General features: G+C 38.4%; 1 non-coding gene across 1 annotated transcript; it reads left to right on the top strand.

Moving 5' to 3' along the window:
- Positions 1-15748: 15748 nt before the first annotated feature.
- On the top strand, positions 15749-15855 carry LOC121208837 (small nucleolar RNA R71). The gene has a single exon (XR_005903961.1). It is a non-coding gene; the product is annotated as a small nucleolar RNA R71 (small nucleolar RNA).
- The last annotated feature ends 11018 nt before the right edge of the window (positions 15856-26873 follow it).

Below are 26873 nucleotides of genomic sequence, written 5' to 3'. Positions count from 1 at the left end.
AATTACTTCAGCAACTGAAATGAACGAACATAGTTAGGTAACTAATCAAATCAAATCTCGATAAAAAGGGAGTCAATAAAAAGGGAGAAATTCTTAATGAATCAAAAAGGGTTAAGTTGTGGGTTAACATTAAAGGGAAAATCAAGAAACAATGGTTAGGGCTCAAAGGGGTTCACTAAGGGTCAATTATATGGGTAGGCTTTTTGTGGGGTAAGTGGGTTAAAACCTAAGTGCCTTTATCATCTCAGTATATCAAATCAAAGGTGTGGTCTTGATATACATAATTGAAGCAAGTTCTAGAATAACAAATCAATGTTGACACACCCATAACCAATAAAATAAGTGAGAAAGAAAGATATATGCTCTAAAAGGCTCAAAATCTCACAAAAATTATAGATATTTGATGTCAATCCTGTAAATTCAAAACTTTAAGATAATACCACAATTCAGAGAAACAACCTAGCAATTTTAATTCTCAAAAGTCAACTTATCATGCTTGATTCTCTAATGTCTTAAATCTTAAACAATCAATGCACAATTACATATGATTTAATTCAAAACATATCAATAAAAAATATAAATCAATCAAAATTCACTCTAATAAAAATATGAGAAAATTATTTGAGAATTATATAAAAATTTAGGGATTTTCTGATAATCATATAAATTACCTCCCCACACTTAAGATGTACATTGTCCTCAATGTACCAATGTACCAAGATAAATAATAATAATAATATAAGCATAATATCATAAAAGAGGGGGAGAAGCGAAACTGCCCTGAATTTGAATGTATCCCTTGGAATAGCAAAAGCGGATTTATAAAAATTGGAAATGGAGTGCATGTTTAACTAGGCAGAGGTGAAGGTGGTGGTAGAGGTTGGGTTCCACAATCACAGCGCCAAGCAAAGAGGTTATCGTGGTGGTCGGTGTTGTGGTGGCTATGGTCGTGGTCGAGCAGGACATGACAGTCGTGGATTATCTTTCCCCATAGGATTATTTGTATATTCCTGAGTAGCACCAATCGTCTGAACATTTTGAAATTGTGATATCACCATTAGGGAGTTATATCGATGGAGTGGAGTTATATCGATGGAGTTGTTATGGTTACTCATAAAGGAACAGTCATATAAATAAGGGGTTCAAAATATACTAATAAAAGTCTTTTAAAACTTGAAAAATAAAAATAAAAACAAAAACAAAAGGAAAAGCAAAACAAAGTGAAAATAAATGGACTCAAAAGTCCTCATTAGCAGCTGGATCTTGAGGAGGTGGTGCTGGAGGCGAAATGTGGAAATGCTGGCAAGTCTGCTGCAGAGTCACCTCTATGCTGTCGAATCGCTGAGTGGAGCTGTTGAACTGCTTGGTGTAATATTGCTCGAATCGAGTTAGGTGGTCAGAAATTTCTATCAATGAAGAAACTGGATGAACTTGTCTGTGACTCAGCGGTGGCTGAGATGGTGGGTTCTCATGAAAGGAAGGTATATCGTCAGTAATATCCTCGGGGTCATCTTGATCTGTGGCTCGTATTAATCTGTATTGAGGAGGATCGAACCTACTATTATGCTCTATCATCCTCATGTAGAGCATACTTGAGATGCCTTGTAGGGACATCTGACCGATGAGTGTGAATGATGAGAATTGCGCCAATATGTTCAGGAGCCCAAAGTGTCGAGCTAGACGAGTCACGTAAGGGACGATAAGATGACTCACTTTCTGTGTCGTTCGGTCTGATGGCGAAAAGTAAGGGCGATAAAGTATGTGAGATCTAAGACATGCCCTTACCTCATGCTCCATAAGAAGTATGCATTGTGAGTATTAACGACGCCAGTGCTCTCTTGTCGCCCTGTTAAAGTGTAGGCAAGTAATACGTGAATGTATCGTAGGGTTGGGGAGAGAGCTGATGCCTTCAGATGACCGGGATCATAGGCTCCTACTTTAGGTGAGAGATCTTCCCAACAGGATGAGGGTGAATAATAAATCTGACGGTGAAGTTAGGGAAATCGTCACCCTCCATAAATTCATCGGTATAAAGTCCCAAGGCCACGCCGAACTCTAGGACACTTAGTTGACGCACTAGACCCCCAAGTCGGAACTGAATAGTGCTTGGGTCATCGAACTTTGCCATGACTATCTGGAGGTGGAATGTTGAGCACAGTTCCAAAGTAAGCTCTATATAAGTCGGCTCTACGATGTCGAAGAAACAGTCCAATGGAGCGGTAGTGAGAAGGGCCCGAACTGAGTTAGCAAGATGAATCTGCTCTAATGCGACCCAATCGATGCATCGGCCCACACCAAAGGGTTAGACACGTAGAATCTAAAACAACTCCTCCTGAGGTCCTGGTGGGAATTAGAGAAAAGGATAGCGCACCTCAGTGGTCGCACTCAAGGAAGTCGTACCTGACCCCTTTCTCTTTTTAGAAACTGGGACTGCAGACTTTTTACCACGAGTATTTGTCATGTATTCTTGAAAGAAAGCAAGGAAACATCACTGAAGATGCACTAAGTCATAAGACAATAGAATAAAATGACAAAAAGAATATATGCACACTCAAGTATGCTGAATACCTGTAGTAACAATAGCGACAAAAATACTGAAATATTATGGACAAATCATGACATAGCGAAAAAAACACAACAGTTAAATAAACTAAATAAACTAAACACCTAAACACCTAAATAGACTAATAACATCAACAGTTAACCTGGAATCATGACGTTTAGAAACAGGGTAACAAGCTATGTGAATCACAATGTTCATAAATCAATATTCATCTTGAAATCAAGTCGTGAAATTAAGTAAAGGAAAATCAGTGATAACTAATAAAATAGAAAACAAAGAATGAATTAGAGAGTTATCAAAAATAATAAAGGGAAGAAAATAAGGGAACCGGTGATGTCTGGTGTAGGAGAGACGATGGTAGTACTGTTAACGACAGCGAACGGTGGTGGTGAACTCGTCGTGGGTGTGTAATGGTGGCTGAGTAGTTGGGGTTAGTGGCCGGAGTTGAGTTGAGTGTGAGTGAAAACTTGTGTGAGTGAAGGGAAGGGGGAATAGATCGTCGATGGCTTGTCGAGGAGTGGTAACCGGAATTGGGGGTAAGGCTGTGGCCGCAAGGAGGTGAATAGTAAAGAGGGGCTGTGAATAGTAAGTTTAAATAGGGATAGGGAAATTTTAGGGTTAAAGTTTCAACTAAAAAGGGACTACGATCGTGCAGGCTCCGTTTTGGGCCACACGACCGCGGCTTACACCCGTGTGTCTCATTCCTAGGCCTTTTTTTCGTGAAATTTGAGTTAGTATCGCACGCGACCTTTTAGACACGCCCGTGTACCCAGCCGTGAGGCTTACATGGCCGAATTGTAAGGCCGTGTACTCTTTCATTCGCTTCTCCCATATCCGTGTGAGTTCCAACACGTCCGGGTCTTAATTTGTGCTTGTGGTCTAATGATTTAAGTCAGTGTCACCCACGGCCAGTGGACACGCCCGTGTGTCCAGGCCGTGTGGCATCGTACGGCCAAGTGCTGGCTGGTTCGCTATGCCCACGTCAATGTCATACTCTCCACTTTTGTGTTTTGTAGTTAGGATTGCCCACAGCTTTTGGGCACGACCGTGAGATTTGCCCGTGTTCCATTCTGACTTGTTGAAAATTTCAGTGTGTGTTCAAGTTCCCACACGGCCTCAGGCACGCCCGTGTTTAATGACCGTATGGGTTACACGACTGTATTGCACCGCCGTGGTGATTTAACACATTCCGTACCTCTATCAATTTTAGGGATATTTGAGTGCAGTTTCAACACAGTCTGCGGCACGCTCGTGTCCCTCGGCCGTATGTTCACACGGCCATATCGCATGACCATGGCTAGTTATCGCAGCCCATGTGTCACTTTGAATTGGGAAAATATGTGTCCGTTTTGACATAGCCATGGGCACGCCCGTGTGTCCAGGCCATGTTTGCCACTGTTGAATGTCAACACTAAGGCCTTAAAAGTTTTTCACGGCTCAAGGCATGCCCATGTCTCTAACCCGTGGTGAGTACACAGCCTAAGACATGCCTGTATGTCAGGCCGTGTGTGTCAAAAATACCTGCAGTTAACCTATAAAAAATGAAAGAAAAATAAACTTATTTAGTGGGGTTAGTGCTTGGGTTACTCTTCTCTATTATCTTTAAAATCCTCACCGTTATAAAGTTTAAGACGATGTCCGTTTACTTTGAAAGTGCCTTGGGTTGGATGACTTACCTCTACTGTACCATATGGAAAAATGGTTTGGACTACGAAAGGACCTGACCATCGTGATTTTAGCTTCCCAGGAAACAATTTGAGCCTTGAGTTGTATAGCAGGACAAGATCTCTAGCTTCAAATTTCTTGTGTTGCTTTAAACAAGCATCATGGCAGTGCTTCGTTGCTTCCTTATATAATGGTGAGTTCTGATATGTATTAGCTTGCCATTCATCTAACTCATTCAGCTGCATCAATCTCTTCTCACCTGTGAGTTTGGGATCAAAGTTTAGGAATTTTATAGCCCAAAATGCTTTATGCTCTTATTCAGATGGTAGATAACAACTTTTCCTATAAACAAGTTTGTAAGGATATGTTCCTATGGGGGTCTTAAAAGCAGTTCTATAGGCCCATAAAGTATCATCTACTTTCATTGCCCAATCCTTTCTATCTGACTCTACAGTCTTTTCTAGGATACGTCTACGCTCTTGGTTTACTACTTCGACTTGTCCACTAGTTTGAGGATGGTAAGGGGTAGTTGTTCTATGGTAAACTCCATATTTCTTTAGGGTTTTATCAAATTGAGCATTAAGAAAATGAGTACCCCTATCACTGATAATTTCTCTAGGTGTTCCAAATCGAGAGAAGAGTTTCTTAAGGAACCTCACCACCACTCTAGCATCATTAGCAGGTAAAGCTTGGGCTTCCACCCATTCGGACATATAATCAACGACTACTAAAATGTATTTATTTCCAAATGATCTAAGGAATGGACCCATAAAATCAATACCCCATACATCAAATATTTCACATGAAATCATATACGTTTGAGGCATTTCATCATGTTTGGAGATATTACTTGTTCGTTGGCATTTATCACAAGAAGTAACATACCTATTGGCGTCTTTGAATAGTGTGGGCCAATAAAAAACTGATTCAAGCGTTTTATGTGCGGTCCTAGTCCCACTGTAATGTCCTCCAGTCGGTCCTGAGTGGCAATGTTCCAAGATTTTAATTGCTTCTGACTTCGTAACGCATTTTCTAATGACTTGATCTGTACTATACAGAAAAGAAAAGGATTTTCCCAAAAGAAGTTTTTTACATCAATAAAGAATCAGTTCTTTTGCTGATGTGTCAACCATTTTGGTGTGACGTTAGCAGCTAAATAATTCACAATATCTGCAAACCAAGGTGTCTTAGAGTCAGATAAAGCAAAGAGTTGTTCTTCAGGGAACGAGTCATTTATCTCATGTTCATCAAGCTTCTTAAGATGTGGATTTTCTAATCTGGAAAGATGATCTACTGCAAGATTTTCTACTTCCTTCTTATCTTGAATTTCTAAATTGAATTCCTGCAACAATGAAATCCATCTTATTAGTTAAGGTTTTGCATCTGTTTTAGTAAGGAGGTATCGAAGAGCTGAATGGTTAGTGTAAACAAAAACTTTAGATAATATTAAATATGGTCTAAATTTATCGAATGCAAAAACCACAGCCAATAATTCTTTCTCAGTCGTCGTATAATTTTCTTGTATGGCTGTCAATGTCTTGCTAGCATAATAGATCGGTTGAAAATGCTTGTCTTTTTGCTGTCCAAAAACTGCACCTACTACAAAATCACTCACATCACACATTAGTTCAAAGGGTAAATTCCAATAAGGTGCAACTACAATTGGAGCATTAATTAATTTATCCTTAAGAGTATTAAATGCTTCTAAACATTCCTGTTTGAAATCGAAAGGCACATCTTTTTCTAGTAAATTTGTTAAAGGCTTAGCTATTTTAGAAAAATCCTTAATAAATCTTCTATAAAGTCCAGCATGTCCTAAAAAGCTTCGAATAGCCTTAACTGAACTAGGGGGTGGTAGTTTCTCAATAGTTTCAATTTTCACTTTGTCAACATCGGTTCCTTTACTAGAAATTTTGTGGCCTAACACAATCCCTTCACGAACCATGAAGTGACATTTTTCCCAGTTCAGTACAAGGTTCGTCTTCTCACATCTCATTAGAACTCGTTTTAAATTTTTAAGGTGAAGATGGAAAGAGTTACCGAATACCGAGAAGTCATCCATAAATATCTTCATAATGTCTTCTACGAGTTTATCAAAAATGGCCAACATGCATCGCTGAAAAGTAGCAGGAGCATGACATAATCTAAAAGGCATTCGTCGATAAGAAAACGTACCGTATGGATATGTAAATGTCGTTTTCTCTTGGTCTTCAGGAGCTATTGAGATTTGGAAGTAACCAGAGAGTCCATCTAGGAAGCAATAATACATATGCCTAGATAACCTTTTCAACATCTGATCAATGAATGGTAAGTACAAGTGATCTTTTCTTGTGTCATCATTCAACTTACTCTAGTCAATGCAAACTCTCCAACCTGTGACTATTCTTGTTGGGATTAATTCATTATTTTCGTTGGCTACAACAGTCATGCCTCCCTTCTTAAGAACAACCTGCACCAAGCTTACCCAAAAACTGTCAGAAATAGGATAAATGACTCCAGTATCTAGAAGTTTAATTACCTCAGCTTTAACAACTTCTTTCATGTTGGGGTTCAGTCGTCTTTGAGCTTGCACACACGGTTTATATTCATCATCCATTAAAATTTTGTAGGTGCAAAAGGAAGGGCTGATCCCTTTAATGTCAGAAATTTTCCAAGCTATGGCCCTTTTATATTCTCTTAATACTTGAATCAACTCTTCTTTCTCCTTGGGTTGCAAGTTAAAAGCAATAATAACTAGTAATGTAGAATTATCTCCAAGGAATGAGTATTCCAGGTGATTTGGCAATTGTTTTAGTTCCAATTTGGGAGGTTCTTCGATAGAGGGTTTTTGCTTAAGTTCACTGTTCACCTCAATACCCTCATATTTTGCTTGTCTTGGAGAGGCTTCATTTGTTTGTATCTTCCCTAACTCAATGGTAGCGTCATCTTCCCCCTTCTCTTGAATAAGACATAGCTCCAACGTGTCTTTAGAAGTAATTTCCTAAAAAGAATCTTGAATAGAATGATCAATAGAATCAATAAAATAACATGAATCGTCTTGCTCTCTAGAGAATCGCATGGCATCATAGATTTTAAAGGTAATCTCTTCATCACCTACCCTGAGCCCAAGTTTACCATCACCCACATCAATAACAGCTTTAGTAATGGCTAAAAAGGGATACCCTAAGATTAAAGGTACCTCAACGTCCTCATCCATGTCAAGCACATCAAAATCAACAGGGAATATAAAATTATCGACTTTTACAAGCACATCCTCAATAATACCCCTAGGATACTTAACAGATCTATCAGCTAATTGAATACTCATCCTAGTGGGTTTCGGTTCCCCAAGACCAAGTTGCTTGAACATTTTATAAGGTACTTGCACCTAAATCAGTTAATGCATTTTCGACATTTAAACTACCAATTAAGCAGGGAACAGTAAAACTTCCTGGATCTTTCAGTTTGGTTGGCAGTTTATTTTGGAGTATGACTGAGCACTCCTCGTTGAGTTCTACTGTAGACAACTCTTCAAACTTTCTTTTATTTGTTAGAAGCTCCTTCAAAATTTTTGCATATGTAGGCACCTACGAGATAGCTTCAACAAAAGGTAAGTTAGTATGCAACTGTTTAAAAAGTTCAAGAAATTTACCGAATTGTGCATTAATGCGGTTTTTCTTGAACTTTTCTGGATATGGGATTAGTGGTTTATATTCCCCCAGTACTAGTTTTTCACTGATTTTGGGTTTAACCTCCTCATCCTCTTTCCTATCAGCTTCTTCCCACTCCTTAGGGTAACTGCTTTCACGTACTCTTTTGGGTTGGGTTCGGTGTTACTAGGCAGGCTCCCTTGTGGTATCTCTGAAATCATCTTAGCCAGCTCCTATTTGATTCTCGAGCCCTTGAATCGATGCTTGTTGATTTTTAAGTACAGTTTCAGTATTTTGAAAATGGGTTCCTGCTACTGAAATAAATTTCGTCATTATCTCTTCAAGGTTCGGCTTTTTCTCTTGTTGGTAAGGTTGTTGTTGGAAGCTTAGTGGCGGTGGTGGTTTCTGATTTCCTTGGCCTCCCCACGAGAAGTTTGGGTGGTTCCTCCAACCTGCATTGTAAGTGTTACTGTAAAGATTATTTTGAGATCGAGGATTATTACCTATATAATTTATTTGCTCGTTCTCCATGTTGGGGTTGAAGGGTAAATATTCTGAATTACCCATTCCATATTCACTCGTGTCTCACTGCATCACCGGATGTACCTGTGTAGAACCACATAGGCCGTCAATCTTTTTATTCAAGAGTTATACCTGGTTTGATAGCATGGTAACTGCTTCTAGGTTGAAAACACCGGTTGATTTCATTGGCTTTGTTCTTATGACTTGCCACTGATAGTTATTCAGTGACATCTCCTCTATAAATTTATAAGCCTCATCAGGTGTTTTGTTGTTTATGACTCCACCAGTTGTAACGCCTCAAATTTTAGGCCTAGATGAAATGGGCTTTGGGTCTCATGAAACTTTTAAGTGAGAAAGAAAATAACAAATGACATGTTGGCTTTAAGGGTTTAATGAATTTGAAGTGTCGAGGTATGTTGGAGAAGTTCTAGGTTCGAGTTTTGTGGTGGAGGAATTTTAATTTAATTATTAAAAGAATCAGGGTTGGGAGTAGTTGGGCTTTTAAATAAAGATAGGGGAAAATGGCATCGAAAAGCCTTGTGGAGGAGTGGCTAAGTGACGCCACTTAGGGTGTAGGGAGGTGGCGTTAGTAGATAGTTAGGAGATCCGAGGTTCGAATCCTAGCTTAGTATTTTTCTAAGGAGTTTGATTTTGGCCTTCTAGAAGGTTGGAAGTGGCGTGAAGATGGACTCTAAGGGGAGTGTTCAGAAGAGAAAATTTAGGAAATAGATTGGGGAGTTATCAGGGAGAACAATGAGAAGATGAGAAGGGGGAAGTGATGGAGCTGAATTGGGAATTGAGGGTCAGGCAATTTGGCTATAGGCTCTAAATATGTGCTGAGTTTGGGGTCCTAGGCTAATTCCAAATTCTTTATTTTTTTTAGTGTCGATTGGCTTTTCCATCTTTGCTAGCGGATTCTTTTGCCATTCTTTCTCTCCTCAGATCTCTTTTGATTTACCCTTTGGGTTAGCCGATTCCTTCTTCTTTAATTTGTGCCAAATAAACCTTATTCACCATATTAGTTTGAAAGCTGAAAAGTCGAATCTCCCTTGGTTCGATTACTCTTTTGTGGTAAGTACCTTATCTCTTTTTTCGGCTAGTATTGTTAATACCAATTACTCCCCTCCCTCACTCTTTTTTAATCAACTTTGGTAAGGAATTAGTATCAGATATCGAATTTTAGCTCTCTATCGAATTGCTCCTTAGGTGTTTTACGGTTTTGGTATTTTTTTATGAGTTTAATTTTGGCCTTCTAGAAGGTTGGAAGTGGCGTGAAGATGGACTCTAAGGGGAGTGTTCAGAAGAGAAAATTTAGGAAATAGATTGGGGAGTTATCAGGGAGAAAAACGAGGAGATGAGAAGGGGGAAGTGATGGAGCTGAATTGGGAGTTGAGGGTCAGGCAATTTGGCTAAAGGCTCTAAATATGTGCTGAGTTTGGGATCCTAGGCTAATGCCAAATTCTTCATTTTTTTATAGTGTCGATTGGCTTTTCCATTTTTGCTAGCTGATTCTTTTGCCATTCTTTCTCTCTTCAAATCTCTTTTGATTTACTCTTTGGGTTAGCCAATTCCTTCTTCTTTAATTTGTGCCAAATAAACCTTATTCACCATATTAGTTTGAAAGCTGAAAAGTCAAACTCCCTTGGGTCGATTACTCTTTTGGGGTAAGTACCTTATCTCTTTTTCGGCTAGTATTATTAATACCGATTACTCCCCTCCCTCACTCTTTTTTAATCAACTTTGGTTGGGAATTAGTATCAGATGTCGAATTTTAGCTCTCTGTCGAATTGCTCCTTAGGTGTTTTACGGTTTTGGTATTTTTTTAGGAGTTTAATTTTGGCCTTCTAGAAGGTTGGAAGTGGCGTGAAGATGGACTCTAAGGGGAGTGTTCAGAAGAGAAAATTTAGGAAATAGATTGGGAAGTTATCAGGGAGAAAAACGAGGAGATGAGAAGGGGGAAGTGATGGAGCTGAATTGGTAGTTGAGGGTCAGGCAATTTGGCTAGAGGCTCTAAATATGTGCTAAGTTTGGGATCCTAGGCTAATGCCAAATTCTTCATTTTTTATAGTGTCTATTGGCTTTTCCATCTTTGCTAGCTGATTCTTTTGCCATTCTTTCTCTCCTCAGATCTATTTTGATTTACCCTTTGGGTTAGCCGATTCCTTCTTCTTCAATTTGTGCCAAATAAACCTTATTCACCATATTAGTTTGAAAGCTGAAAAGTCGAATCTCCCTTGGGCCGATTACTCTTTTGGGGTAAGTACCTTATCTCTTTTTCGGCTAGTATTGTTAATACTGATTACTGCCCTCTCTCACTCTTTTTTAATCAACTTTGGTAGGGTATTAGTATCAGATCTAAAATTTTAGCTCTCTATTGAATTGCTCCTTAGGTGTTTTGTGGTTTTGGTATTTTTTTAGGAGTTTAATTTTGGCCTTCTAGAAGGTTGGAAGTGGCGTGAAGATGGACTCTAAGGGGAGTGTTTAGAAGAGAAAATTTAGGAAATAGATTGGGGAGTTATCAGGGAGAAAAACGAGGAGATGAGAAGGGGGAAGTGATGGAGCTGAATTGGGAGTTGAGGGTCAGGCAATTTGGCTAGAGGCTCTAAATATGTACTAAGTTTGGGATCCTAGGCTAATGCCAAATTCTTCTTTTTTTTATAGTGTCGATTGGCTTTTCCATCTTTGCTTACTGATTCTTTTGCCATTCTTTCTCTCTTCAGATCTCTTTTGATTTACCCTTTGGGTTAGTCGATTCCTCTTCTTTAACTTGTGCCAAATAAACCTTATTCACCATATTAGTTTGAAAGCTGAAAAGTAGAATCTCCCTTGGGCCGATTACTTTTTTGGGGTAAGTACCTTATCTCTTTTTCGGCTAGTATTGTTAATGCTGATTACTGCCCTCCCTCGCTCTTTTTTAATCAACTTTGGTAGGGAATTAGCATAAGATCTCAGATTTTAGCTATCTGTCGAATTGCTCCTTAGGTGTTTTACGGTTTTGGTATTTTTCTTAGGAGTTTAATTTTAGCCTTCTAGAAGGTTGGAAGTGGCGTGAAGATGGACTCTAAGGGGAGTGTTCAGAAGAGAAAATTTAGGAAATAGATTGAGGAGTTATCAGGGAGGAAAACGAGGAGATGAGAAGAGGGAAGTGATGGAACTGAATTGGGAGTTGAGGGTTAGGCAAGTTGGCTAGAGGCTCTAAATATGTGCTGTGTTTGGGATCCTAGGCTAATGCCAAATTCTTCATTTTTTATAGTGTCGATTGGCTTTTCCATCTTTACTAGCTGATTCTTTTTCCATTCTTTCTCTCCTCAGATCTCTTTTGATTTACCCTTTGGGTTAGTCGATTCCTTCTTCTTTAATTTGTGCCAAATAAACCTTATTCACCATATTAGTTTGAAAGCTGAAAAGTCGAATCTCCCTTGGGCCGATTACTCTTTTGGGGTAAGTACCTTATCTCTTTTTCGGCTAGTATTGTTAATACCGATTACTTCCCTCCCTCACTCTTTTTAATCAAATTTGGTAGGGAATTAGTATCAAATGTCTAATTTCAGCTCTCTGTCGAATTGCTCCTTAGGTGTTTTGCGGTTTTGGTATGTTTTTAGGAGTTTAATTTTGGCCTTCTAGAAGGTTGGAAGTGGCGTGAAGATGGACTCTAAGGGGAGTGTTCAGAAGAGAAAATTTAGGAAATAGATTGGGGAGTTATCAGGGAGAAAAACAAGGAGATGAGAAGGGGGAAGTGATGGAGTTGAATTGGTAGTTGAGGGTCAGGCAATTTGGCTAGAGGCTCTAAATATGTGCTAAGTTTGGGATCCTAGGCTAATGCCAAATTCTTCATTTTTTATAGTGTCGATTGGCTTTTCCATTTTTGCTACCTGATTCTTTTTCCATTCTTTCTCTCTTCAGATCTCTTTTGATTTACCCTTTGGGTTAGTTGATTCCTTCTTCTTTAATTTGTGCCAAATAAACCTTATTCACCATATTAGTTTGAAAGCTGAAAAGTCGAATCTCCCTTGGGCCAATTACTCTTTTGGGGTAAGTACCTTATCTCTTTTTCGGCTAGTATTGTTAATACTAATTACTCCCTTCCCTCACTCTTTTTTAATCAACTTTGGTAGGGAATTAGTATCAGATGTCGAATTTTAGCTCTCTGTCGAATTGCTCCTTAGGTGTTTTTCGGTTTTGGTATTTTTTTAGGAGTTTAATTTTGGCCTTCTAGAAGGTTGGAAGTGGTGTGAAGATGGACTCTAAGGGGAGTGTTCAGAAGAGAAAATTTAGGAAATAGATTGGGGAGTTATAAGGGAGAAAAACGAAGAGATGAGAAGGGGGAAGTGATGGCTGAATTGGGAGTTGAGGGTCAGGCAATTTGGCTACAGGCTCTAAATATGTGCTGAGTTTGGGATCCTAGGCTAATGCCAAATTCTTCATTTTTTTTATAATGTCGATTGGCTTTTCCATCTTTGCTAGCTGATTCTTTTGCCATTCTTTCTCTCCTCAGATCTATTTTGATTTACCCTTTGGGTTAGTCGATTCCTTCTTCTTTAATTTGTGCCAAATAAACCTTATTCACCATATTAGTTTGAAAGCTAAAAAGTCGAATCTCCCTTGGGCCAATTACTCTTTTGGGGTAAGTACCTTATCTCTTTTTCGGCTAGTATTGTTAATACTGATTACTCCCCTCCCTCACTCTTTTTTAATCAACTTTGGTAGGGAATTAGTATCAGATATCGAATTTTAGCTCTCTGTCGAATTGCTCCTTAGGTGTTTTGCAGTTTTGGTATTTTTTTAGGAGTTTAATTTTGGCCTTCTAGAAGGTTGGAAGTGGCGTGAAGATGGACTCTAAGGGGAGTGTTCAGAAGAGAAAATTTAGGGAATAGATTGGGGAGTTATCAGGGAGAAAAATGAGGAGATGAGAAGAAGGAAGTGACGGAGCTGAATTGGGAGTTGAGGGTCAGGTAATTTGGCTATAGGCTGTAAATATGTGCTGAGTTTGGGATCCTAGGCTAATGCCAAATTCTTCATTTTTATATAGTGTCGATTGGCTTTTCCATCTTTGCTAGCTGATTCTTTTGCCATTCTTTCTCTCGTCAGATCTCTTTTGATTTATCCTTTGGGTTAGCCGATTCATTCTTCTGCCCTTCTTCTTTAATTTGTGCCAAATAAACCTTATACACCATATTAGTTTAAAAGCTGAAAAGTCAAATCTCCCTTGGGCCGATTACTCTTTTGGGGTAAGTACCTTATCTCTTTTTCAGCTAGTATTGTTAATACCGATTACTCCCCTCCCTCACTCTTTTTTAATCAACTTTGGTAGGGAATTAGTATCAGATCTTGGATTTTAGCTCTCTGTCGAATTGCTCCTTAGGTGTTTTGCGGTATTGGTAAGTATTCCTCTCTTATTGGCTAAGGTTGGCAGAATGGTTTTAAGTGAGATAAGGGGTGAATTATGTTGGATGCTAGTCCCCTAGTGTTTGGTTTTAATGAGTAAGATTAATGCAGATCTAGGGAGTACGTGATCAAGGAAAAGCTATTAGGGATTGGTGTTCAAGGTAAGGTTACGGTGAGGTTTCGGTTTTTAGGTAAAATATGTATTAAGCATACGATTAATTGAAAGGTGATATCATTTGTAGGTTGGTGACTAAGGGAATCGCAGCATGTTTGCTTACCAGGTGTGTACTTACACTGCACACACAAGTAGATCGGCAAAAGCCGAAATGTCGAAAAGTTGAAATGCTGAAAAGTCAAAATGCCGAAAAGTCGAAAGTTTGGCTACGGTAGTCTTGCGAGTGTGCGAACACTCGTAAGGGGGATACCGATAGGTTGCTTGAGGCCCATGGGCGATTCCATGGACTTGGGTTGTGAATAGACCAAATGGGTTGAATGGGCTAAATGGGTCTGATGGGCTGTTGGGCCCATATTAGGCAAAATTTGATAAATGATGCTATGTGATAGAAAATTTGTATGTGAGCATGAATATAATGTGATTTGGGCCGGATGGGCCATATAAATGAGATTGGGCCTAATGGGCCATATGAATGTGAATTGGGCCTGATGGGCCATATGAACGTGAATTGGGCCGAATGGGCCATATAAATGAGATTGGGCCTAGTGGGCCATATGCATGTATGTAGGGGTTTTGGGTCTAGTATATGATGACTACATAAAACTTAATTAATTTAATGCGACTGTGGACAAGTCATAGGGGTAAGGCGTGGCAATGGGTATATGCATGTCTAGGATTGGATCTAAGGAGAGCTTAGTACTTAAGCGGTCTTAATGACCCACCTCCTCTTCTCTAGAATCCTACCTGGTGCATAGTATTCGTTCATCTTAGCTCACGGGATTTGTTAAAGGGCCAAGGTCAGTGAAAACCGTAATAAAGAGAAAATTACCGAAATACCCCAAAAGGCGAAAAGGATCAAAATACCCCTATGTGTTGAGTGTAAGTTTAATGGATGTGACATGCATATCTGCTGCATACAAATGATATTCTGCTTAGGTTGCATATGGGTTGGGAATTATGGAACAGAGGACGTATATAAGGATCTCATGGTTGCCTGACAATCGTGGATCCACTGATGGCTTTTAAGCCAAATATGTAAATGAAGGTAGTTCCGCAACCGGGCTACCCTGGATGTGTATCGGTTGGGTGGGTTGATATTTATATCCCCACATGATGTGTATCGGGGGACGGAGCTAGTGTGTAACGGATGGATTATTGGGATGGGATTGCACTGCATTGCATTACATGTTTGATGTATGGTGAATATTGAATGCTTGTTACTCGTCTAGGGTTGTACACACTGAGTTTGCGAAAACTCACCCCTCTTTTATTTTATTTTCAAGTGATGCTCAGTAGAAGGTTCGATGTTTGGAGGGACTCTGGGTGGTCAGCTAGCAAGACAACTTGGACTTGTTTCTCTTTTAAAAGCATATAAGTTCTTTATTTTATTAAGTATTTTTCGGTCCGGAATGTAATAAGGCTTCCTTCTTATTATTATTTGGATTATTATTTTATGCGTTGTAATTACAAGAAGTTGAACATGGATTTTCTAAACCATGGTTTTTTTTATATACTACGTTTCTGCAACTAAATTTCAAAATGACAGGTTTTCATAAAATCGTATGTTATAAATAGGTTTTTGTGATTGAAAAGAGAGTTTAATAAGTTTATGTAGGTTTCATATTATTTTTCAAGGAAGGGTTTTCAATGGAAAAAAGGTTTTCGCTAAACCACTTCAATGTGACATGCCAGGTTCGGCCATAATGTTCGGGCCGGGTTTGGGGTGTTACACCAGTAGCTGCATCGATTAACTGCCTAGTTGATGGGTTCAAACCGTTGTAAAAAGTTAAAACCTGTAGCCATAAAGGTAGCCCATGATGAGGGAACTTTCTCAATAAGTCCTTATACCTCTCCCATGCATCGTAAAGAGTTTCTAAATCCATCTGTACAAAAGAAGAGATATCATTCCTTAACTTTGCCGTTTTAGCCAGCAAAAAATACTTTAGTAAAAACTTTTCGGTCATCTGTTCCCAAGTAGTGATGGAACCTTGCGGTAACGAGTTCAACCACTGTTTAGCTTTTTTCCTTAATGAAAAGGGAAATAACCGAAGATGAATGGCATCGTTAGAAATGCCATTTATTTTGAAAGTATCATAGAACTCTAAGAAGTTGGCCAAATGAGTAATCGGGTCTTCATCCTGGAAACCATCAAATTGAACAAACTGTTGAATCATTTGTATAGTGTTAGGTTTTAGTTCAAAATTATTTGCAGCAGTTGCAGGTCTAACAATACTGGATTCAGACCCCATTAAATTAGGCTTAGCATAGTCGTGCATAGTATAAGGAGTAGGATTCTAATTCACAGGATTTACGGCAACCACAAGAGGCAACAGATTATTTTGATTTTCAGCCATCTCCTCGGTATTATTGGTGTCGTCCTCGTGCTCTTCCTCTATATACTGTAGACTTCACCTTATTTCTCTATGATTTCTACGAGCTTTGCTTTCAATTTCGTTGTATAAAAGTAGAGGTCCTGACGGGTTTCTTCTAGTCATAAACTATAAAAACCTACCAGAAGCAAATAAAAGAAAAATTAGTAATTAAAATAAAAACAAAATTAAATTGCAATAACAATAAAAAATAGCTAAAGTAATAAAAACTAAGCGTTCCTAATATCTTAGTACCCAGCAACGGCACCAAAAAATTGATGGTCGCTAAATTGACTAAAAATTCAACTAAGGCAAGCGCACTTATCGAATAATAGTATAGTTATGGTGAGACCGAAAATATCGTATCCATAAGGAAGTAATAGTAATTACTATCTTTTTATTATCTAGTCTAAGAATTAAAGGGATGTTTTTAAACTAAAATTAACTATTTAATTAACTAAGAACACGACAGAAATAAAAGTTGGAAAATACTTTTGGAAAACTGATGGAGAAGACAATACCCAAGGAAGAATCCACCTAGACTTCACTTACTACTTTTGAACTAGACAATTTATTCACTTGACTTAATCCGTAGAAATCCCTAGTTTATGTTAATATCTCTCTCGAGATTAAAAGCAACTGACTCTAGGTTGATTAATTAAAATCTCTTTCTAATTAAAACCCCTATTGTCGCATTAACTCGATCTATGGATTCCCTTATTAGATTTGACTCTAATCCGGCAGATTTATGTCGTCCTATCTCTAAGATTGCAATCAATTCTGCTTAATTATGAAAGATCTACTCTTAAACAAGGACTTTTGCTCAAAGCAATGATTAAAACTCATAATTAAGAATAAGAACAAGAATTTATCATATAATTCAAAAGATAATAAGATTCATCTTAGGTTTCATCTTCCCTAGGTATTTAGGGAATTTAGTTCATAATGATGGAAGAAAACATCTCAAAATTGGGAAAACAACAAAACAAAAAGAAGCCCAAAATCTTTGGTAGAAATTGAATGGAGATCTTCAGCCTTGAAGTCAATCCTGCTTCCGAGCTGATTCAATGGCTATCTCCGAGTATTTTCTGCCTTCTACTCCGTGTCCACCCCTCACTCTCCCTTGATCCTCTTCTAGGGTGTTTATATAGACTTTGGAATGCCCAAAATAGCCCAGAATTAGCCTTTCCTGAATAGAATTAGACTTGGGCTCGACAGGGACACAGCTGTATGCCACGCCCGTGTGATGGTGCTCATGCCGTGTGCAATTCTGATATTATTTTAAGTTGACACGGTCATGACACACAAGCGTGTGGTCTACCCGTGTATCTAACACGGGTGTGTGGATTACCCGTGTGGAAGTGTCTAGGCCGTGTGTAGCACTGAAATAAACCTATTTTGTCTGTTTTTGGCCTTTTTCTTACACTTTTCGCTTTCCTATGCTCAACTGGATATAAAACATGAAATTAAAGGATTAGGAGCATCAAATTCACTAAATCTTATGATAATTCATCCAAAAATATGCCAAGCACGGGATTAAAAATATGTTACTATTGAGGTTTATCATATACTTTGGCATAATTTCATCAACATTAACATATATATATATTAATCATGGCTCATGTATAAACATTTATAATGACCAAAACATCAAACCACAAATCGAGTATATCCATAGTATAGTCAAACTTAAAAATCAAACTTAACATAATTAAACTAGTCTTTTTGGTACAAAGAACAACCAAAAAGTACCCTTATTTCATATGCTTATTACTATGTTTAAAATTACATATTAAAACATCACGTGTATACCATGAAACATAATTCCCATATTAGATCTAAACATAAACGAATATACATAAATAATACCACATATAATCAATCAAAACAATTATGTAACATATTCATTATTTGCCATTTAGCTCCCGAACATAATAAGCCAATATTGATTCAAATATATATATCCATTATTTTATCTCAATTGTCGAAACCATTTTTTAAAGGATGTTTGAAAAATGGGGATCGACTTTTGAAAAACGAAAACGAGAGTCGCCACCAACCTTTTTAGGTGTGATTGGATCACCTTATAAAACGTTTTGGTCTACGAAATTTAAGAAAATAGGTTCGGGAGTCGGTTACGTACGAGGAAGGATTAGCACTCTCGCAACGCCCAAAATTGGCACCAAATTGAATAGTTTTCTGTCTTAATGTCAAAAATTTGAAAGGATTTGAAAATAGGATCCTTTTTTTAAAACCGGAATTATTTAAATTGAAAAATCGAGATTACATAGCTCCGAAAGAATACAAACATCACATCTAGCATGATAGGACACGATATTCTTAAACTCTTGTAACTGAAATCATCTCGTGATTTACAAAATCTATTTAGAAGGATACTTTAGGCATTTAGACAAACGGGAAATCGCAACCTAGCATGTTAGGGCACTATTTCCTGAATTCCTAAAAACGAAAAACATTGCCTCATTTTAGAAAAACTTTTGGATAAAATATGACAATTAAATGAAATATATTTTTTTAAATAATGATTTGAGTAAAATTTAGAAAATAATTTACTAAGAGTAATACTAAAAAAATTATTAAAAAATGAAAGAGTTTGATATGATACTAAAATTATTAAAAAAAATTAAAATATAAAAAAATCAGGGAAACATGGATTAAATCAAAATAAAAAGGTTTGGAAAACGAAGATGAACAAAGAATAAAATAAGAACAAACCGTAGAAAATAAGAACGTAAGAGGGAGAGAAATTTGAGTGAAAGCTCTCAAAAATTTTTATTGTTTCCCAAAACTCCAGTGTCTTTACAATGAAGGGAGAGGCCTCTATTTATAGTTAAACCTCCTTAAATCCAACGGTACAGATCAATTACATCAACGGTTAAGATTAAAAGGTATCTACAAATTAAATCTCTAAGATTATAAAATCATATCTTCTAAGATTGCATATTATATCTAAGATTGCAATCATATTTAAGATTGTATCATATCTAAGATTGCATATCATTGAAGATTATATTTCCATATGAGTCAAGCTTGTAGATGGACCTTAAATCTTTTCAAGTAATGGGCCATTCCGATCGGGCCAAATTATATTTGTAATTCTGGACTGAAGTTGGACTTCGTTTTTTTTTGGGTTTATTATTTTTGTTTTTGGACTTATTTCTGGCCCGAGCAAAATTAAGTGTCTATTGTTGCCCTTCTTTGCTCATTGTTGTGTAACAGGAATAGAGCAAAGACTATAAAAGGACCAATTTTGCCCTGACTCGCCGAGTCTTGAGTTCTTGATCCTTGATCTTCTTTAAATGGCCTCTTGACGGCTTCAATATGCTTCACTGCAACTCAGGAAGGCGATATCTGCTATCTTTGATCTGCTCCCCGTCTAATATAGAGACGCCAAATCTGTTATCTTCGATCTGCTCCCCGTCTAATACAGAGGCGCCAAATCTGCTTTTTTAATTTGCTCCCCGTCTAATACAGAGATGCCAAATCTGTTATCTCCGATTTGCTCCTTGTCTAATACAGAGATGCCAAATATGTCATCTTGGATCTGCTTCGATGTAAACAAATGAAGGTCAGATCTGCTATGTCTTTGATCAGCTCCCCGTCTAATACAGAGATGCCAAATCATCTTGGATCTGCTTCAATGAAGGTCCAATCTGTTATGTCTTCGATCTGCTCCCTGTCTAATATAGAGATGCCAAATCATCTTGGATCTGTTTCAATGAAGGTCAGATCTACTGTGTCTTCAATCTGCTCCCCGTCTAATACAGAGATGCCAAATCATCTTGGATCTGCTTCAATGAAGGTCAGATCTGCTATGTCTTCGATCTGCGCTCCGTCGAATATAGAGATACCAAATCTGTTTCTTCAATTTGTTCTCTGACAGTACAGAGATGCCAAATCATCTTAGATCTGCTTCAGCATAAACACGTGAAAGCCAAATCTGCTATGTCTTCGATCTTCTCCTTGTCAACGTAAGGATGCCAAATCATCTTGGATCTACTTCGATGTGAAAACATCCGAAGGTTAAATCTGCTATGTCTTCGATCTGCTCTCCGTCGAATATGGAAATGCCAAATCTGTTTCTTCGATTTGTTCTCTGACAATACAGAGATGTTAAATCATCTTGGATCTGCTTTAGCATAAACACCTGAAGGTTAAATCTGCTATGCTTTAGCCTGTTACCCTACTGCTTAGGGGGTTAAGGCGCATCAATCTTCATTGTCCCTTGAAGGACATAGCCTGTATAATGTGTATGAGTCCATGCCTAATGATTAGAATGCTATGATCGAAGTGAGTCAAATGTTCCTAATTAAACCTTTTATAATGCAAAATGTTTATGAATATGACCTTTATTCCAAACGTCACCACTCATTCTTTCGTCGAAGTTTATCCTTATTTCTCTCGAAGAATCATTCCTATTCAACCTGTGGGTTTGTACTATTCTTCAAATGCTTTGACCCACCAAAAATGTCTGTAAGATAATCCTCTCTTAGGATCAAATCATTTGATTTGTCCAATCATCATTTTGGACTAAAAAAAGAATTTCCTCGAGTTCTTTCAAACCTCACTTACGTGAATTCTTCGAGCAATTGTTCTATTTTAGTTTCTTGTATTATCTAGAAATTTCCAGAGTAATGAGCAAAACTTCATTTGTGAAAATTATTTAGTTCATCTATCATTATTTTAATGCAACATACTTTAAGAATAATAGAAGATGAATTTAATCTTGGGAATAATTAGATTTGAATAAATTTGTCAAAAATACAAAGGAAATTAATCTGAAAGCTTATCTTTGAGAAGAAAAAGAATCTAAAGATAGCAAACATGATAAAAGTTAGATGCCCTAGATATCGCCGCTTGAGCGTTTATATGCCAGCTCCATGAAAACTTTATTGAATTCAACATGTGTTTAAAAGATCCAAAGTACTTTGTTGATGCCCCGATATGCAACGCGCTTCACTCTTTGTTGAATCAGATATAGCAAGATTACCGTGTGCTCTTCAAAATTTGAGCTGCCCTTTCTGGTTTTCAACTCAAAACCCCTTTGGTCACAAGGCGCCCTTAGCGGGTTTTCACTTTGGCCTCTCCATTTTTTTTTCGAAAACTCAAGGCGCCCTTTGCGAGTTTTCACTCTGAATTCTTCTCTCCTTTAGAAAAAGTACTTTTTGACTGAGTCTGAATTCACTGGATTGGGCAAACTCTTCCCATCCATTTCCGTTAAGATCAATATACCCCCAGAGAAGGCCTTCTTCAATACATACGGCCCTTCCCAATTTGGCATCTATTTTCCTCTAAAGTCCTTCTGAATAGGGAGGATCTTTTTTAGCACAAGATCCCCTTCGTGGAATTCTCTTGGTCGCACTTTCTTGTCGTAAGCTCGCATCATTCGCTTCTGATACATCTGACCATGATGAATGGCCTTTAGCCTCTTTTCCTCAATCAAGTTCAACTGATCATATCGCGATTGTATCCATTCAGCTTCATTCAACTTTATCTCTGACAAGACTCGCAGAGACGGTATTTCCACTTCAATGGGTAACACTGCTTCCATCCCATAAACCAACGAGAAAGGAGTTGCCCCAGTAGAGGTTCTGACAAACGTTCGGTAAGCTAAAAGTGCAAATGGTAACTTCTCATACCAGTCTCTGTAGGTTTCAGTCATTTTCCCCACTATCTTCTTAATGTTTTTGTTAGCAGCTTCCACTGCCCCATTCATCTTTGGGCGATATGGCGAAGAGTTATGATGCTTAATCCTGAACTGACTACAAACTTCTACTATCGTTTTGTTGTTCAAGTTTAGTGCATTGTCTGATATGATCCTTTCAGGCATCCCATATCGACAAATAATCTCTTTCTTCAAGAAACGACTTACAGCCGACTTAGTAACATTCGCATAAGAAGTAGCCTCTACCCACTTCGTGAAGTAATCAATGACCACAAAAATAAAGCGATGCCCATTTGAAGCTTTTGGTGATATTGGCCCAATGACATCCATGCCCCACATAGAAAAAGGCCATGAAGAAGTCATAACGTGTAGAGGTGAAGGTGGTACATGAATCTTGTCTCCATAAATCTGACATTTATGGAATTTTTTGGCGTAGTTGATACAATTCCCTTCCAAAGTAGACCAATAATATCCAAACCTCATGATTTTTCTAGCCATCGTGAAACCATTAGCGTGCGTCCAAAAAATACCCTCGTGAACTTCTTCCAAGATTAACTTAGCTTCCACGGCATCAACACATCTCAACAGTACTTGGTCCTTTCTTCTTTTGTACAAGATGTCCCCATCCAAAATGTAGTCGTAGGCTAATCTCCTTAAAGTTCGATTACATTTTTAGTTTCCTATTCTGGGTATTTAAGATCTCTCACATATCATAATATATCCTGATACCAAGGGTTATCATCCTTTTCTTCTTCCTCAATGTTACAACAGTGAGCTGGAGCCTCGAAGATACTCATCTAAATGGGTCTCATCTCCTCCTCTTTATTCACTTTAATCATTGAAGCCAAGGTTGCTAGAGCATCTGCCATCTGGTTTTCGTCTCGTGGGATATAATTTAAAGTGATGTCATCGAACTCCTCAAGTAACCCCAAAACTACCTTTCGATAATTGATCAATTTAGGATCCCTTGTCTCCCATTCACCTTTAAGCTGGTAAATTACCAATGTGGAGTCTCCATAAACTTCCAAGGTTCTTATTCTACACTCTATAGCCGCTCGGAGTCCCATGATGCACGCTTCATACTCGGCCATATTGTTTGTGCAATCAAAATCCAACTTGCACATGAATGGATAATAATCACCATTTGGGGATACCAAGACTGCTCCAATTCCATTTCCCACTACATTGGATGCCCCATCAAAGCTCAACTTCCAAGGATAATCCTCTATAGCTACTACACACATCAACTCCTTATTTGGGAAATCAAAATTCAACGGCTCATAGTCTTCTAGAGCTCTACTAGCTAGAAATTTCACTATCGCACTTCCTTTTATAGCCTTTTGGCTCACATAAACTATGTCAAACTCTGAAACCAGAATTTTCCACCTCGCCATTCTTTCATTCAAAGCTGTTGACTTCATCATATACTTCAGAGGATCAAGTTTTGAAACAAGCCAAGTAGTATAATACAACATATATTGCCTCAACCTTCGAGTCGTCCAGATTAAAGCACAGCACAATTTCTCAATTGGCGAATATCTCATCTCACACTCTGTGAATTTCTTGCTGAGGTAGTATATCGCCTTTTCCTTTCTTCCCGCCTCGTCATGTTGGCCAAGCACACATCCCATAGAATTGCTAAACACTGATAAGTACAGAATTAATGGTCTACCTGAATTAGGTAGAGATAACACATGAGCATTTAACAAGTATTGCTTAACCTTATCGAAATCACTCTGGCATTCCTTATCCCAAGTACCTTAGTTGTGTTTTCTAAGGAGGCGAAATATAGGGTCACATTTCTCAGTTAATTGTGAAATAAACTGAGCAATATAATTCAACCTTCCAAGAAAACCCCGAACTTCTTTCTGAGTATGCGGTGAAGGCAAATCTTGTATGGCTCTAACTTTGTCTAAATCAACTTCTATTCCTTTTTCACTGACCACAAAACCTAGTAACTTCCCCGACCTGGCTCGGAAAGTGCATTTTGCCGGATTAAGTTTTAACTGAAACTTCCTTAATTTCAAGAATAGTTTCTTTAAAACCTCAATATGTTCCTCCTCTGTTTGAGATTTGGCAATCATATCATCAACATACATCTCAATTTCCTTGTGCATCATATCGTGAAATAAGGTCACCATAGCCCTTTGGTATGTTGCCCATGCATTCTTTAGCCCAAAGGGCATTTCCTTGTAACAGAAAGTCCCCCACAAGGTTGTGAAGGTGGTTTTGTCCATGTCTTCAGTATGCATCTTTATCTGATTATACCCTAAAAAACCATCCATGAAGGAGAACAACGAATATCCTGCTGTGTTGTCTACCAAAGTGTCTATGTGAGGCAGAGGGAAATTATCTTTTGGGCTAGTTCAGATCCCTATAATCAACACACATTCGTACCTTCCCATCCTTCTTAGGAACTGGTATAATGTTAGCTACCCATTCAGAATACTTTACCTCTTGTAAGAATCCTGCATCGAACTGTTTCTTGACTTCATCCTTTATTTTTAATACGATATCTGGTCTCATTCTTCGCAACTTCTGTTGAACTGGTTTACAATCCTGTCTTATTAGAAGACGATGCACCACAATATCAGTATTTAACCTTGGCATATCTTGATAGGACCATGCGAAGATTCCTTGAACTCACGTAACAACTCAATCAGTCATTGCCTTATATCATCAGCAATATGCGTACCAATTTTCACCTCTTTCCCTTCCTCTAGGGCTACATTCTCTACTGCCTCTTTCTCATGTGGCATGATTTGTTTCTCCTCCTGTTTCACCATCCTCAAATGATCTAGAGACACATCACAATCATGGACATCTTCAAAATCCTGTGATTCCTCTAAACACATGTCTTGCTCATGAGGAAAATCAGGATTTGTAATATTAATGCTCATGTCATTGATATCTAGGGATCTGTGAAGTATAAAGAATATACAAAGAATGAATAAATTTAAGAAAGATTATTTATGTGCTATGAATGAAAGAATCTAAATTGCCAAAATTTAACGGAATATTGGTTGATAAAAAATGAAACAATACTCGTTCAAATTGATAAAAGTTATGCTTTATTAAAATATAATAGATGATTGTAAGCCCATTTCACAAATGAAATCCTATTACTCCACAGTCCAATTGTTCAGAGAGCTTCCCGGTTCGTAAGGGCGAATGCCCTCAAGGTTTCCTTGCTCTGATCCTTTGTCGTGTATAACATTAATCTGATGACCTTCTTCTAAAAGTAACCCTCTTGATATAAAGGTTTGGGATATTGGAGGGAATGTCATCGGCTCCCACTCCACTTCTCTTCTATTAAGGTGCGTCTTTCTTCCCTCTTGGCGCTTCTCAACTTCCTTCCTCATTTGCTTATAGTCTGGCTTGAAGCCCAGACCAAAATGATCTCTCTTCTCTTTTAGTTCTGGGATTTGAGTCCCTCCTTGCAGGTATTTTCCTAACCCCCTTCCTGGTAAGGCTCCCTTTCCCACTATCATTTGTAGAGCCATCCTTGTGGCTCTTGCTATCTTTGGTGCCGGTGGCTCACTCCCTTCTGAAATGAAGGTCGCATTCACAAATTCTAAAGAGTGAAAGGAACACTCAATAGACTCTTCGTTTGTCTCGACAAAAGGGGCCTTGCTAGTGACTGCGGCTATAATATCCTCACTAACTTTAATTTTTGGTGCAATGATGAGGGCACCGCTTCCGCTGAATGTATCCATGGCCTCCCTAATAAGCAATTGTAGGAGGGCTTGATATCCATCACCAAGAAGTCTACTTCGTATCTATTCAGCCCAATTTCCAAGGGGATGTCAATCATTCCCATCACTTTCCTTTCTGTACCGTCAAAGGTTCTTACCATATTTTGACATGTCTTCATGTGAGAATCGTCAATGGGTAATCTGTTCAGAGTAGAAAAAGGTAGAACATTCAAAGTCGATCCATTATCGACGAGCACGCTTGGGAGTGTGTACCCCTTACATCGAGTGGTGATGTGTAGGGCCTTTGTTGACCCCCTGCCCCCTGGTGGGATTTCATCGTCATTAAAATAGATGAAATTATCCGCACTTATGTTATTCACCAACTAGTCCAGCTTGTTAACAGATATGTCATGGGTGACATATGTTTCGTTAGCACCTTCATCAATGATCCCGATGCACCTCAGAACTCAGAAGTAGAGCCAATACTGATATGCGAGCCGGCTGCTTACGCAATTGCTCAACCACGCTATACTCGCTATGTTTAAGGAACTTTAGCTTTTCCTTATCCTCTTCCTCCTTTACTGGCTCCTTGATAGGTGCTTCGGCCTCTTTCTCCTTCTCTGTACTAACATTCTTTGTTTTTGTGGGCTCCTCTCTGACGCCCACTATATCATCCCGCTTCCCGCTCCGTGTATAGGAACCCTCATCTTGAACTTCCTTAGAAGCACTTGCTATATCCTCCCTCTTCGACATTGACACATGGCAGTTTTAACTCCATGGTACTCTCTTGTTATCCTTATAAGGAAAGGAAACAGGTTTATGAATGATGACTTTCGGTACCGTCGGTATTTCAACTTCATTACTTCCTGGTAAAGAAATAATGATCCTTGGCCGGTTTTGATTCTTCAGTGCACCTTCTAATGTGCATATATGTCTCTCATTTGGCCCAGCTTCATAAAATCCTAGCTCCTTGTTGTCCATAAGGCTTTGTATCAAGGCCTTAAACTCGTCGCATTCCTGAATCTTGTGCCCCTCTTCGGCATGGAACTCACAATAGTCCATTGCTTCTTCATTCCTCTCTTTAGAGATTATCATCTCTCTTTTTACCATTTCTTCCCAAATCATTTTCATCGGCGTTCTCACCTCAGCCACGCCTTCCTTTATTCTCCTCTCACTGGTTTTAC

The sequence above is a fragment of the Gossypium hirsutum genome, chromosome A10 (genome assembly GCF_007990345.1).
Source record: "Gossypium hirsutum isolate 1008001.06 chromosome A10, Gossypium_hirsutum_v2.1, whole genome shotgun sequence".
Taxonomy (NCBI): Eukaryota; Viridiplantae; Streptophyta; class Magnoliopsida; order Malvales; family Malvaceae; genus Gossypium; species Gossypium hirsutum.
Note: the sequence above shows the minus strand (reverse complement) of the source record. Positions and strands in the feature narration are given on the sequence as shown.